Genomic DNA, 15,319 nt, shown 5'->3' with positions numbered 1-15,319 from the left:
TTCTAACGCGCTAAAATCGACTCCCGAAGGGGTATCTCTGCGCAATAGACCGCTGGGGAACCCGTCCTGGCTTTCCCTGTGAGATGGTCCCTACTGGGTATCTCCAAGGTGAAACGAGGCTTCCCCGGCGTATGTGGGGGGCCGTTGTGGAGATGAGGCAAGCTAATGCCCAGAGTTGCCGAGTGTGATCTCTGGTTAGAGTAGGCACCAAGGTGAGAATTATCGAGTCCGCTGACCCTGGTCCACGACCCTGCCACGTAGGGAATAGAACCCTGGTCCCGGGCTGTCCTCTGCTCCCGGGTCTGCCGCCTCTAACCGGTGAGCCCCACCACTCCACAATGGAGTGGCATGGCAGCTTAGCTTACTTCTAAGCAAACCAGGTTTGTAGAGAGATGGGAATGTAGCCGGATATGCACCCGTAGCTGGTCAGGCCATGATGGACACCCCTTTGCCAAGGGCTTGGCTGCGGCATCTGGTAAACACATCCAAGCTTGTGCAGAACCCCTACCGGTTCTTCTACAGTCTACTATTCTGAAGAGTTCATTGGATGACACTGCAGCACAGGGCAAAGCAGCCTCAAGAGACACCTGGCACTAACCCTAAGAAGCCCATAGTTATGCTATAATGACAATTGAGGGTATGTAGACAGAAGTCACTCAGGTATCGATATACGCGGGCGGTGGGGCTGCCTTACAATTCATATGACAATATAATCAGCCTTTAGATGACCCTGCCATACCGAGAAATATCATATTTCTGACATTTGTATGCACTGACTCAAAATTTTGTAAGGCTGTGTATTTTTATCTTTTTGTTGCTCCAGTTAATAAAAAATAATACATCACATGTAGTGTATTATATAATATGCAAGGCATTGAATTGTTTCACCCCCAATGCAAAAGGAATTTGGGGCCCGATGTAGGTAATCCCAGATTACCGATTCTTAAATACCGAATCATACCGATTCGGTATTTAAGAACTGGCAATCGGGATGTAGGTAATTTTACTGAATTAATTACCGAATCGGTATGATTCGGTAATTAATGAATCGGTATTTACAGATTCTGTAATTGCCATTGATTCCTATGGGCCTTGAGGCCCATAGGAATCAATGTCAATTACAGAATCGGTAAATACCGATTCGGTGAAATTACCGAATTTGCAAGGGGGACAGGGTGTCACTTTGACACCCTGTTGCACCCCTGATTCTGGCTTGTGTGCCATGTGGCACACATACATGCCCTTAGGGCATGTATGTGTGCCACATGGCACAGGAGTACATGCATAGATGTGCATGTACACAGGAATTCGTTATTTACCATGACATAGTATGTCATGGTAAATAACGAAATCTTAAGGGCCGATGGCACTGTTTTCAGTGCCACCTACATCACAAATTTGAGATTCAGTAAATTTACTGATTCGGTAATTTACAGAATCGGTAAATGTACCGATTCTGTAAATATACCGAAACGGTAAATTTAAGGCCCCCTACATCTCAATCACAAATACCGGTCGGTAACGGCCGAAATCGTCCGTTACCGACCGGTATTTGGTGACCTACATCTGGCCCTTAATGTTTTGCAATATTAAAGGCAAACTATTCTGAACATCATGTCAAATATTCTCATTTGTACAGAACATGGTTCATATCTTGGCCACAGTGAAGTAGAATGGAGATCACTGTGTCTGCACACATCTGGGCTCTATGAAGCAGTGGTTTTGGAAGACTTCATTTCACATCCTTCCAGGTCTATTCAACCATGCTGCTACAGTTCATGCTTGAAAATAATATGAGAAGAAGGGAGCAAAGAAAGATGGAAAAAAAGAGAGAAATAGAGGCAGAGCAAGAGAAAAAATAAAGATAATATGAAGTGGCAGTCTTTCAATTCGGACATTTGGCCCTCAGCAGACTTGGAGGGCTGAAGAAGAGGAGGGGATACTCAGTGGAGCTGGCATCCCTTGCTGAACCTGGCAGTAGAAGGGCAGCTAACAGTCTACAGATGCCACGTGTGCATTCAATAATGGGTGACTATTATTTCGCCCTGGTCTCACATTCCACGAGTGCATCGGAGAGGCGGCAATCAAGGCAAACAGGAGCTGCAAAAACAACTGGATATATTTATCATGAAGTGAGGCAGATCAGTGGGGCCACCTTGCTGCGCTGTGTGACAGGGAAAGGGCAGGAATGTGCAGCATTTAACATAATACGACACATTACCGCTTTTTCCCGAGCGCCGGCACGCAGTGTGCTGCCTGGCGCCAATGCAGGCAATCTTGCATCATGATGAAAGGGTGCCTGCGCTGAAAGCAGGATTGTTTTTCTTCAGGAAGGGGCACCTTACTGCACAAAAACAAGCCCCAGAGCCATTTTTCTCTTTCTATGTGTAAAGCATGCAGAACGTAGCACACATGGATGCAGCACACATGGAAAGAAGAAAAAAACGAGGAGAAATTAAGATATTTCTCCTTGTTATGCCACCCCTGGGAAGATGTAGAATTTGGGTGATTCCCAGGTCTACCAGTAATGGAATTTGTCAAAATCCATGGGTTTAGGGTGGAAAAACCCACATGCCACCCATTGAACGCCTCTCTGGGGCAGAGTAACGCAACGCAGAAATTTGTGCTGCGATACGTTACTCTGTAATTACTAAGTCGCTCATGGCCACGCAACGTGTCCTTGAGTGGATCGATAAATCGCATATTTAGGGTTGCAATGGTTTTGCGCCACTTTGCGTGGGGCGAAAGTGACGCAGTCCCTTGATGAATGTGGCCTGACATGTTTTCTAGGGTGCCTAGTGAGAAATCCTGGAGCCCAGATTTGAGCTGAACCCAGACATCAGCTCCCTGCCCGCTTCTCTCATTGGCCAATAGTTCATGTATTTGCAAACAAACAAAGAGTGTTCAATGGTACATAGAGAACCACACTTGGAGCAAAGAGAAGGGAAATGTCACTGGCCTCGCTTTGGTCAGTTAGAAAAGCCCTCACTCACCGACCTGGTCGATGACATGCTTCATCATCGGGCCCCACTGAAGAGGCCAAGTGCCTCTTCAGTGTGCTGCGACACCAGATCTACTGCGGAGCGGGTTTTTTTGTGAGTTCAGGCGTGATATGAAACTAATTAGTGGTAGTGTGAGATAAAAAATGTCTTAAGTGTATCAAAAATGATTTATTGTATGATCACTAGGACATTAATAAAACCTAGTGTTGGAAGATGAACCCAAATTAATTGTTAGGTTAATTCCAATAGATGTTTACATCAGTCTATAATTCATGTAGTCAGCCAATGAGGATTGAGAGCATCTTCTGGGTTTGGCCGGCCTGAAACAGTCGGCCAAACCCACATGCACAGTATAGCCAGCACCCAACACTCCCCCGCCAGCCTGTCATCATCCTGGCCCCACGCCCAAGACTCGGCACAAGTAAAATAAAATGATATTAAAAACGAGGACCTGTTGCATTATCATTTTATTTGTCATGTTCCTGCGAGTGCTGGCGAGGGGGTGGAAGGGGGTGAAGTTCTTCCACCATAGCGGAGGAGCCACAGCTGCTGCGGGGGCATTATACTGGCGAATGAATGTGCAATTGTGATGGAGAATATGTAAATAGGTGTGCACTTGGGTGCACATACATAAGTTCATTGGAAGAGCTTCTCTGGGGAGGGACGTCATCTGTCTACGCGTGGTATAAAGGTGGTCAAACCTTGATATAGCGGATATTTTTCACCATTATTCTGAATACATCAGATGCAATGGGAGGCGAGACGTGACAGTTAACATTTTTGACATCATTCTGGGTTCACCTATTGTAATATTCACCCATCCTTGACAAATTGAGCATTTTTGGCTTGCACTCAGATTACCCTTTATCTTTGACATCATAGACAACATTTTGTTAGTCCCTATTGCAAAATTTAAATAATCATTTCAGGGCAAAGCCATAGTTTCTTTTGAAGGGCATAGGGGAGAATGAACTTTTGTATTTTATGAAGAAATGTCTGTATTTTTAGAAACTAGCAAGCAGTGTTTTCGGCAAAATGCCTGCATTTCAGAATTGTATTTTAAGCTGATATTTGACAGATGGTTCATGGAGAATTCAGGAGGCTTATTGCTGATTTTGGTTGCTTGGTATCAGAGGGCCCTTACTGCTTTGCCTTCTGTTTTATGGCATTTGTGAAGACTTTCAGCATTTATTTGAAAACTTTCTATGATATCTGTTTTGAGTCATGGGGCCTGAGCTTATTCGACTGGTGCTTGCTCTTTCTGATTGTGTAAGTTTGATGTAAATGTGCAGTATCTATACTGTACCAGCCTGTATTATTTATGTAGCACTTGCTGCCTATGACCTGTGATTGTAAGACTTGCATACATTTAGATTTTTCCATCCAACCCCCTCCAAGTAAATTCTCAGTTTTAACATTGAGGGTCTACGTGGAAGGTTTAATGTGGAAAATAAGTGAATATTATAGACGATAGACTAGGGAAATTGAAAAACAAAATTATATAACTATCTGTAGTACATGAAACTGGTTGGTCACTTTATAGAAAATTTGCACTTAAAAATCCACTGCTTTCCACCATTTTGTCCAAGATTTCTTTGTGAGGGGTATGCTTTACCAACATTTGGGGAAATAAGGCTTGTCTGCTTAAAATATTGTTACCTTTTTGGACCTTCGGAGCATGGGAATTTTTTGTCAACTTAGTTGAAATTCTACTTCAAAATTCATGATTTGGCCCAGTTTTTTTAATACAATTTCTTAAGGGAATTGTTAAAAAAAATCCCTAAACAAAATCCGGCTTCTTCGCTTCACTTGCTTGTACAGTTGTGTTGAAGGCATGTTATTACACCCCCATGATAACCAGATGCCACTGAGCAAATGAAAGAAACTCACAAACAAAAAAGAAAAGAAACAAAGAAACAAAAGAAAATCAAAGAAAAGGAAATAAAAAGGAAAATTAAATCAATGTGAATTTTCTAAACTACATTTTCTGTACTTGGGTGCAATTCTATGCGATATTCAGGTTGGCAATCTCCGGGGGGGGGGGGGGGGGGTGAGGTCTATACTGTGTACATTGCTTGGAATTTCTTTTAGGAGAATTTCACTTGTTTGTTTACGCCTTAGAAACTGCAGCTGAAGATGTTTGCTTCTGTGTATTTGTTTACACCATGATACCAATTGACGAGCTAAGGCCAATGATATTATCCTTAGAATGTTGGGTGCAGTCAGACTATTTTTAGTGAGAGAGTGGTGTAGCATATTCCCAGCCGGGGTACCCTTCAATGACCACATCACACACGGAGCTTAGTAATATATGTCTTTATTCGTCTATGTGTAACTGCGAACTCCACATTCTAAAGCAGCCTTCACTGCAATGCCCTCTATTCATTACGTCATAGCTCTACGGAGTTCATCAGGAGCCAAAAGGGTTTCGTCATTGTTACTTCGCAAGACTCTACAAGTGGCACATGAAATTAGGAGGGGAAGCAAATAACATATTGTGCAACATCCCTCCGTGCATGCATTTATGACAAATCTTCATCTTTCATTGTGAATCGGATGCTATATATAGTCTGTAGCAGGCTTGTCGGCAGGACCGGACTGGCCGTATCGGGCACCGGGCATTTCCCCGGTGGGCCGCTAGGGTGTGGGTCGTTTTTGTTACAGGGCCGTTTTTGCAGCATAACAAAATCTTCCAAAAACAGCCCTGGCAAACAGCTCGGCCGCAACCCCAACCCCCAGAGGGGTCACGGTAGCACAATTCTCAGTTTTAACATTGAGGGTCCACTTGGAAGGTTTAATTTGGAAAAAAGGTGATTAGAGATAATAGACTAGGAAAATTGAAAAACAAAATTATATAACTGTCTGTAGTACATGAAACTGGTTGGTCACTTTATAGAAAATTTGCACTGAAAAATTCACTGCTTTCCACCATTTTGTCCAAGATTTCTTTGTGAAGGATATGCTTTACCAACCTTAGGGGAAATAAGGCTTGTCTGCTTAAAATTTATATTGTTACCTTTTTGGACCTTCAGAGCATGGGGAATTTTAGCCAATTTAGTTGAAATTCTTCTTTAAAATTCATGATTCGGCCCTGTTTTTGTAATACAATTTCTTAAGGGAATTGTTAAAAAAAAAAAAAAAAAATTCGGCTTCTTCGCTTCACTTGCTTCTATAGTTGTGTTGAAGGAATGTTATTACACCCCATGTTAACCAGCTGCCACTGGGCAAATGAAAGAAACACACAAACAAAAAAGAAAAGAAACAAAGAAACAAAAGAAAATCAAAGAACAGAAACAAAAAAGGAAAATTAAATCAATGTGAATTTTCTAAACTGCATTTTCTGTACTTGGGAGCAATTCTAGCGATATTCAGGTTGGCAATCTCCGGGGGTGGTGAGGTCGATACTGTGTACATTGCTTGGAATGTCTTTTAGGAGAATTTCACTTGTTTGTTTTTGCCTTAGAAACTGCAGCTGAAGATGTTTGCTTCTGTGTATTTGTTTACACCATGATACCAATTGACGAGCTGAGGCCAATGATATTATCCTTAGAATGTTGGGTGCAGTCAGACTGTTTTTAGTGAGAGAGTGGTGTAGCATAGTCCCAACCGGGATACCCTTCAATGACTACGTCACACACGGAGCTTAATAATACATGTCTTTATTCGTCTATGTGTAACTGCGAACTCCACATTCTAAAGCAGCCTTCACTGCAATGCCCTCTATTCATTACGTCATAGCTCTACGGAGTTCATCAGGAGCCAAAAGGGTTTCGTCATTGTTACTTCGCAAGACTCTACAAGTGGCACATGAAATTAGGAGGGGAAGCAAATAACATATTGTGCAACATCCCTCCGTGCATGCATTTATGACAAATCTTCATCTTTCATTGTGAATCGGACGCTATATATAGTCTGTAGCAGGCTTGTCGGCAGGACCGGACTGGCCGTATCGGGCACCGGGCATTTCCCCGGTGGGCCGCTAGGGTGTGGGTCGTTTTTGTTACAGGGCCGTTTTTGCAGCATAACAAAATCTTCCAAAAACAGCCCTGGCAAACAGCTCGGCCGCAACCCCAACCCCCAGAGGGGTCAGGGTAGCACTTTCCCAGGTCCGCTGTTGGTTCCCAGTCCGGCCCTGCTTATTGGTACATGCAGGGCTCGTGTCAACAAATAGAAGTGAGGCCCTTCATATGACAAGGGCAGGTTTCAAAGAATCAAAGAAGAAAAAACATTGCAGATCCCGTCTCGGGCGCCATCTAATGGTATTTAGCGTGTGAACTACCTCATCTATACTACTATTATAAAGAGAGAACTTGCACCTTTTGGCCAGGTAAACTCGGGAACCACAGCGCCAATCTACACACCCGATACATCTATGAAAATGTCAGGGTGTGTAGATGGACATAGGCTATATAAATAAAAATAAAAAAGTAAATTAAAAAAATTACGTTTGTAAACAAAGTAGTCCCCTCAAAGTAGCGCCGGCCGGGACCTAGCGCTGGCCGCTACGCGACATGCGTGATGACGAAGAAGTAGGGCGGTGCAGTGAGGAGCGGCGGCACAGGTACGGAAAGGGAAAGTGAGGAGGGGGTCGATGCACCTGCTGCCGCTGCTTGAAACCCCAGCCGGACCTCTTTGTAGCGGAGTTTGGGGCAATATAACGGAGTGAAGGGTTTCACGTCTCCTGAGGGGGGAGAGTGGAACTGTAGTTTATATAAAAAGAAAGTGGAAAAGCACAAAACATTTGAAATGCCGGGTGAGGGGGGTTCGCGTTGCTTTTCCCCCTTTGCGCACTCGGACGCGTCTTCCTGCTCCTGGGCACAGAATGTCTGTTCTGTATGAACAGTGCTGGGAGGGGTTTCTGTTTTTCCGGTGTACTGTTCTCGGTACCTCTCTCCCTCCCACTCCCCCCCAGGTCTCAGGGCAGGTCACACTCCCCGTGCCACACCCCGCACCCCCCTCTCCACGCACACCCCTCCATCCCGTTTCCAGGATTTCACATCAATCCTTGTGCCAGGCCCCCTCCGCCTTTCATCCGAGGAGAGGCACTGCGTGGGCTCGAGTGCGGAAGGGGGGCTTAAGGTGGGGACCGGAGCTCTTCAGAAGTAGAATCAGCGGAGCTCAGAAGCGCCTTGAGGTGGACAGAGCAGCTCCGAGGCGGACAATGGAGCTCAGAAGCTCCCCGAGGCGGACACAGGAGCTTAAACAGAGGCGGACGGTGGAGTTCAGAAGCGCCCTGAGGCGGACAGAGGAGAGACCCAGTAGATTTTTCCATAATTGAAAAAGTCACTTGGAAACTAAGTCTAAGTGATCAGCTGGACTCCGTGCCCAGCTGCTTTGGCCAAGGTGGAGAGCTGCTGCGTCTGTGCCAAAGGTGCCCACTGCATCATTGACCAAGGAAGAGGCTGCGTCGTTGCCTCCGTGCCCGCGGAGGACTTACCGTCTCTACCAAGCAACTCGTGTCACTGCCGGAGGAAGGCGCCGCACCAGGAACCCTAACCCCAGCCCCAGAACCACCTGCCAGCTGCAGTCAAAGAAAGACAAGAGTCCAGGCCTCGCACTGAATCCCAGCGCCGAGAAGAGGGCGCACCGCTGACCCTGGGCAGTCCACAGGCACAGCCGGTGCTAGCCATGAGAAAACTAACTTAATTTATTTTTAAAATTAAAGTGGCCTGAAGCTCCTTTAATGAGATGGGTTTGCACCGTCTAAGTATTCCAAATTTGACTGAAGCGGGGGCCTGTTAGGATCAAAGACCATAGGCCTTAACAAGGAGTTTACCAATAAAGTCACTGCAAAGCCAGAAGCAGTTAAATGAGGGTGGCATGCCTAGCGGATATGAAAAAGCAGGACATATAGATGAAAATAAACGATGGTTCTGCAAAGGTCCAATCGAGTTTTCCAAGTATGCTGTCGGGTGTGTAGGAGCCACAGCAGCTCATGTTCACAATGCATGCTTCTAGGCGCAAGCAGTTAAACATAATCAAAATGAGTCTAAAAAAGAAAAGCTGTGTGATAGGCCTGCCAGGCCTGTGTGGAAGGTTTGCTGCTTGAGTGTGAAGTAGGTGTGCTTGAACCGAGAGAAAATGACAAAAAACCAGCAGAGAAACTCTTCATTCCTGGCTTGAAGATATGTTCAAAGTGGCCAATTTAAAAAAATTGATTTTCAAACTGACTGACAAATTGGTTCGTTTTAACCAGGTATGGGGTCCTTCCTTTTAAATGTTCATGATGGCTTTGATTGTGTTTTACACATTTGATGTCAATGGGTTTACACTAGGGATTTTCCTTTTGAATGTATATATTTCTTTCAATCTTGTGAACATATATCTATACTACTATTATAAAGAGAGAACTTGCACCTTTTGGCCAGGTAAACTCGGGAACCACAGCGCCAATCTACACACCCGATACATCTATGAAAATGTCAGGGTGTGTAGATGGACATAGGCTATATAAATAAAAAAAAAAAGTAAATGAAAAAAAATTAAGTTTGTAAACAAAGTAGTCCCCTCAAAGTAGCGCCGGCCGGGACCTAGTGCTGGCCGCTACGCGACGTGCGTGATGACGAAGGAGGAGGGCGGTGCAGTGAGGAGCGGCTGTGCAGTGAGGAGCGGCGGCACAGGTAAGGAAAGGGAAAGTGAGACTGTGTGATGCAGGGGGAGGCAAGAAGGAGGCAGCAGTAAATGAAAATGTTGGAGCGCGAGTGAGTAGGGCGGGAGGGGGGCGCAAGTGAGTCGGGGCGGGAGGGGGGCGCGAGTGAGTCGGGTCAGGAGCGGGTCGCGAGTGAGTCGGGGCGGGAGCGGGTGTACTGCCCCCAGCCCCTTTCTGCCCCAGGCAACTCTGGGGCGGGCTGCTAGTTGTTAATAAATAGGGCTGACTTGCTTCGAATCTGTAAGTAATTGCAACTTTAGTGGCGCAATGCTTTATGTGTCAAGCGGTCTTCAGACTTGAATTGTGTATGTGGAAACATCTCAATGCTGAACCAGTGCAGGGACAAAACCAAACATGCTCTTAATAGCCAGAGTTCAATGTGCAACATTTCCAAATGTAACAACATGCAAAAATATATTTTTTTAAAGCCAACAGCTTCACGTTTCCGCGCTGGAAATTATATGCTTGTGTGATTATAATTTAATTATTAGGCATTCGGATAACTAGCACGCACAAGAGCCATCTGTCCTGAAACTTCCTGGGAAAAGTTCCACACTGGTGCCAGCAGGGCGCGAGGGTGTGGCGCAGTCGAGACGCGTCAGACAGCAGACAGAAGATGTAAAATTATTAATGTATTCCTGTGAGCGATATCTTGGCAGTGGACCCACGGTCCTATGACTCCGGGCTGTGAAAGGAGAAGCGGAGATGAGGAAAGTCTTTGACGGAATTGTGAAAATAGGCACACATTCTTGAGGCTTTTTAATTTAATTAGGTGAACTCAGATAAGCAGGGACATGTCCTGGTTTTAGTTGGGAAACGATGGGTGGACACTTAAAGGGACGGCTCCTCTGCTGTGGCGGAGGAGCGTCTCCCTACTACGTAAAGGCAAAAGGGAAAAAAATGATAATAAAAGACTTTTATCAATATTTTATTTTACATTGACTTGGCCGAGTTAGCTGAGTCTGCCGAGTCTGGGGCGGGGTCAGGTAGCAGCGTCACCAGCAGAGGGGGGGGAGTAGTGGGCACTGAAAGTGCGCATGTCGGTTTGGCCGGATTTCCACGGCCGGCCACACCGATATGCGCACTTGGATATTCCCAGGCTATTCCTTGGAGATGTCTGCAGGGTTCAGGAGCGCAAAACTGTCATGCTCCACCCTGTCCCAGCACTTCTTTCATGCTGGGAGTAATAGCATGAGAGAAGCGCTGGGAGCTGGGAGCCTGAGCTCATGGGAACTGCAGTGTCGGGAGCAGCGAGGCGCAGCGTGGGAGCAGAAGGTAAGTGTATTCCTCCTCACTGTCCCCACCACATGGAATGGGCAGCAGCCGTTACGGATTATATCATGTTTCTGACTTAAAAGCCCAATATTTACCAGGGCTTTAGGATTCACGCCAGGGTCATGAACTAGCCTTTGAGAAGATTCACTTTAAAAAACAACAGAACTGGGCAAGGAGTCTTTTCTGTTTAACGTATCCTGTTGGGTGGGGCTGGTTTTAAATTTTTTGCCAGGGCTGATTTTGGATTTGATTCCCGCCCTGTCTTTTTTTGTAGTATGTTTTTGCTAGTGGCCTGTCAACTAAGCATCAGACGAAGAGCCTGTAATCCCTCTGAGGGCCACCTCTGCATCACCTAGTCGTCCATGGGTGTCACTGTAAAAAGTCTGCTTTGTTTTATTTAAGAATGACTCAGACGAAAGGGGTCATGTTTAGGTTGTGCCTGCACAACGCTTGCTTAAAACGGGCTTAAAGTCCACCCATTGTTCACCATTACTTACCATGGGTTTGCTCCAACGTAACTCTTGATACTTAGCTTTGTATTAGTTAGTGCTTCCTCCTCACCTTCGGGTTCCTCCTAGGATTCATGTCTTCGTCCATGCTGTGGAGCATGGACAAAGTACAGCTTTCTGTCTGCGGACAGTGTCCTTCCACTAGCCACAAGCTCCTTCAGGTTCTTTTAACAAAGTTTTGGACATGCACTCTTACAGAGTGAATGTTTCTGTAGTCTCTCCAACCACCCCCCTGCCCACAGTCATTCTTTTTTCCCACTTAGTTCTGTTGAACACAACCCCTGTTATCCTCCCGCCATATGTTCTTTTTAACCTACCCCTCCCCCTACTCCCACCATTCATTCTTTTTAAAAGACAGCCTGCCCTCTTCCAACCATCCCATCTTTTTTAAATACCCCTGACCTCCATTCTTTTTAACCCACCCCCACTCCTAACGTCCATTCTTTTTATAACACCCACGCTCTACTGCGGTTGGATCTTTTTAACCTACACACCTCCCACCGTCCATTCTTTTTAAATCCGCCAGCATCATTCTCTTTAAGCCACCCCCCCACCCTTCTCCTGATACACATTCTTTGTTCTCCACCCTCCTCCCTTATGTTGTTTTCCACCCCCAACCCCGCAATGCTGTTTTAAGACATATTGCACAGCAGCCAAGGCTGACTGGATGAATCAGTGAAAGAATGAGTGTACGGATAGGTGGATAAAAAGGTGAAATGATGGCCCGATGGATGGATGCACAGGTGAAAGGATGGTAATGGGATGGATGAGAGGGGGAAAGATGAGTGAATGGATGGCTGGATGGATGAGTGAAAGGATGGCAGAGTAGATGGATGGATAGTAGAGTGGATGGTGGATGGATGGCAGGGTGAATGGATAGATGGATGTCAGGATGGATGGATGGATGGATGGCAGGATGGATGGATAGATGGCAGAATGAATCGATGGATAAATGGCATAGCAGGATTAGGATGGAGCAGGTCCTCCAGCCAGCTTCCATTGCAACACATATACTCCTGTCCAGCTTGCCTGCAGTCTGCTACCCTCTGCTGTCTGTCTACCTGCTGTCCCCTGTGTGTTCCTCATCTGCTCTTTTCTTGCTCTGTTTTGCCTTTTCTGCTCATTTTTCTGTCCTCTGTTCTGCCCTCTGTCTGCTCTTTTTTCTGCCCTCTGTTTTGAGTTTTCTGCTAATTTTTCGGCCCTCTGTTTTGCCCTCTTCTGCTCTGTTTTGACTTTTGTGCTTGCTTTTCTACCCTCTGTTTTGCCTTCTTCTGCTTCTTTTTCTGCCCTCTGTTTTGTCTTTTTCTGCTCGTTTTTTATGCCCTCCATTTTGATAATTTTTCTGCCCTCTGTTTTTCCCTCTTCTGCTCTGTTTTGACTTTCCCGCAAATTTTTCTGCCCTCTGTTTTGCCTTTTCTGCTCATTCTTCTGCCTTCTATATTGTCATTTCTGCTCGCTCGTTTTTCCGACCTCTGTTTTGCCTTTGTTGGTTTGTTTCTTCCCTCTTCCCACTGTTTCCTAAAGACCTTGCTCCTCGATGGAGACTTCAAACCCCCTCACCCAGATACCCCCAGGGGATAGTGCAGCGCACTACAAATGCTGATAGATGGATGGGTGGCAGATTAGATGGATGGATTGGTGCATGGCAGAGTAGACGGATTGATGGAATGGGGAAGGATGAATGATGCATGAAAAAGTGAATGGATGCAAGAATGCAAAGGTGAAATGGTGGATATCAGCGGGTGGATGGAAGGTTGAAAGGATGAATGGATAGACGCCTGGATGGCTCTTGTAGAGAGGGGTCAGCTCACTTGATTCGTTTACTTTGTGTCCTCAGAGCTTTTATTTCAAAGTGTGGGTAATTTAAGGTTCTGGCTACTCCCTTGCTCATATCTACTAAGATTGTCCTGCTGCTCGTGTCATCCTCTCTACTGGTGCAAAAACAGGATGCTTTGCTTGACGCGCAGCCTCACACCATGCACTGTCTAGCATGCTATTTGTTCTGGAAGCATAAACGTCTAGTGCAAATTCCTCTGCCCAGATAAACTCAGAAGAATCACATACTTTGGATGTGTGCTGTGCAGTGCAACACACTTGCAATTGCATGGGATTTTAGAAAATTAAAACATTTTCCTTTCATATCGCCTGCTTGAAGGAGGCATTAGACTTTGACTTAAAGCCCAGATCCGGATTTCCTAGTAGATTGGGTTTTGTGTCAAAACCTATGAGTATTTGCACGTATACACCGCAAAAACTGCCCTTGGTGCAAAGCGACGCCAAGGAGCAAAAGGGGTTTTCACACCGAGAAACAGACAACTAACAGGGCAAAACACCTTTTCCTCTAGATAGCAAATACCCATGCAAAACTTTGCGTCAACGTATTTCTCTTTGCGCCGGTGCAAAGCTTTAGCAAATCTGAGTGACAGAATGTAAAATATTGGTTCTGCAGCCAGACAAATCAAGCAGTGGTTTAGTGAATAATGATGTCTAAACCTGGTGTTCTCATAACTGCCAGGAAAGTTTTATTCAGGGCAGTGCCCCATATAATTACGTACGGCCTTGAAATTCTGTATTGTGGATTATTTAAGCCTTTGATGTCTCATAAAGCTTAAATTCCAAAAAGAGAGAACAAGTTATGAATGACTTCTTGTATTAGATGGTATGCGGGAAACATTACATTAGTGTTCAACTGAAGTGAATCACATGATTTTTTATAAACAGCACCTCTTTATTTCTGAGTAGATAGTCTAATAAACAGGCCGGCATTCACTGATCTTGTCAGCTTCCTGTCTCTCATTGCAAGTAGCTCAAACTGTACCAGAGTTACTCCCCTTTGAAGAACGCTGCCAGAACACAACAGAACAGAGCCTCCATGCAAGACACTGGTGGACATGGATAGAAACAAGGGCGCCTGATGGCTTGGATGTTATCATGGGGTAACGCTCTGGTGGGAGAGTGTCAGGATTTCAACTGACACAGGAAAGCTCTAGAAAAGAGATTTATTCATCAACATTAAAAAGCAGTAACAGGAGACCAGAACCTCACAAACTCTTGTCTCACAGCTTTCAATATGTCATAGCCAACTGGAAGGTAGCATTACATAAGTACACTATGGGTCTCCTTACGATATCGAGAGGAATTTCCTCCGCCCGACATCGTCTCGGTCAAGTGACCGACCACCACCCAGTCGGCGGTCCCAACAGACTAATTAGGATGCGACGGTACAAAGGGAGAATGTATTTCGGCTGGAATGCATGCTCTCATTGTAAAATAGGAGGTGCAGTTCATCCCTGCACCCGTGGCAGGCACCGCAAAGTGACTGCCACGGGGTGAAGGGATCAACAGGGTGGCGGCTTGCTAAAGGAGGCCGTTCACCTAAGGGGGCCCTGCTGGGGGCCCCCAAACTCAAGTTCCGACAGCCTTTCTGTGTCGGAAAAACTGGCACGGAAAGGCTGGCGAAATCCGCCATCGTAATCACAGGGGTGGAAAGAGCCGGCCTTGGGATTACTGGCCGCATTACGACTGGTGGACGGGCTCTCCGAGTCCATCGGAAGCCAGTTGGAAGGACAGTTTGTATTCCTTTCTGAACGCCTCCATCATAATGAGGCAGTCAGAAAGGAATCCGACTGGCGTATTACGATGCATTCGAAAATGCTCGGATCGACAGTCGGAGCCGTTTCCGACCGCATCATAATCAGGCCCTATATGGGGAGGGAGAAACAAAGGAAATAATAGCCAGAGTTAGCCAGATGACTGAATAGACAGCGAAGGACCGTAACATCCCTCTCTAAATGATTGTGGTAGGGTCTATCCCCATTTGAATTCTCCACCCAAATGGAAGCGAAATACTCTAGTCGCCATGAAAATAGAGGTGCTCCTCAATC

The sequence above is a fragment of the Lissotriton vulgaris genome, chromosome 10 (genome assembly GCF_964263255.1).
Source record: "Lissotriton vulgaris chromosome 10, aLisVul1.2, whole genome shotgun sequence".
Classification (NCBI taxonomy): domain Eukaryota; kingdom Metazoa; phylum Chordata; class Amphibia; order Caudata; family Salamandridae; genus Lissotriton; species Lissotriton vulgaris.
This window is presented reverse-complemented; position numbering follows the sequence as displayed.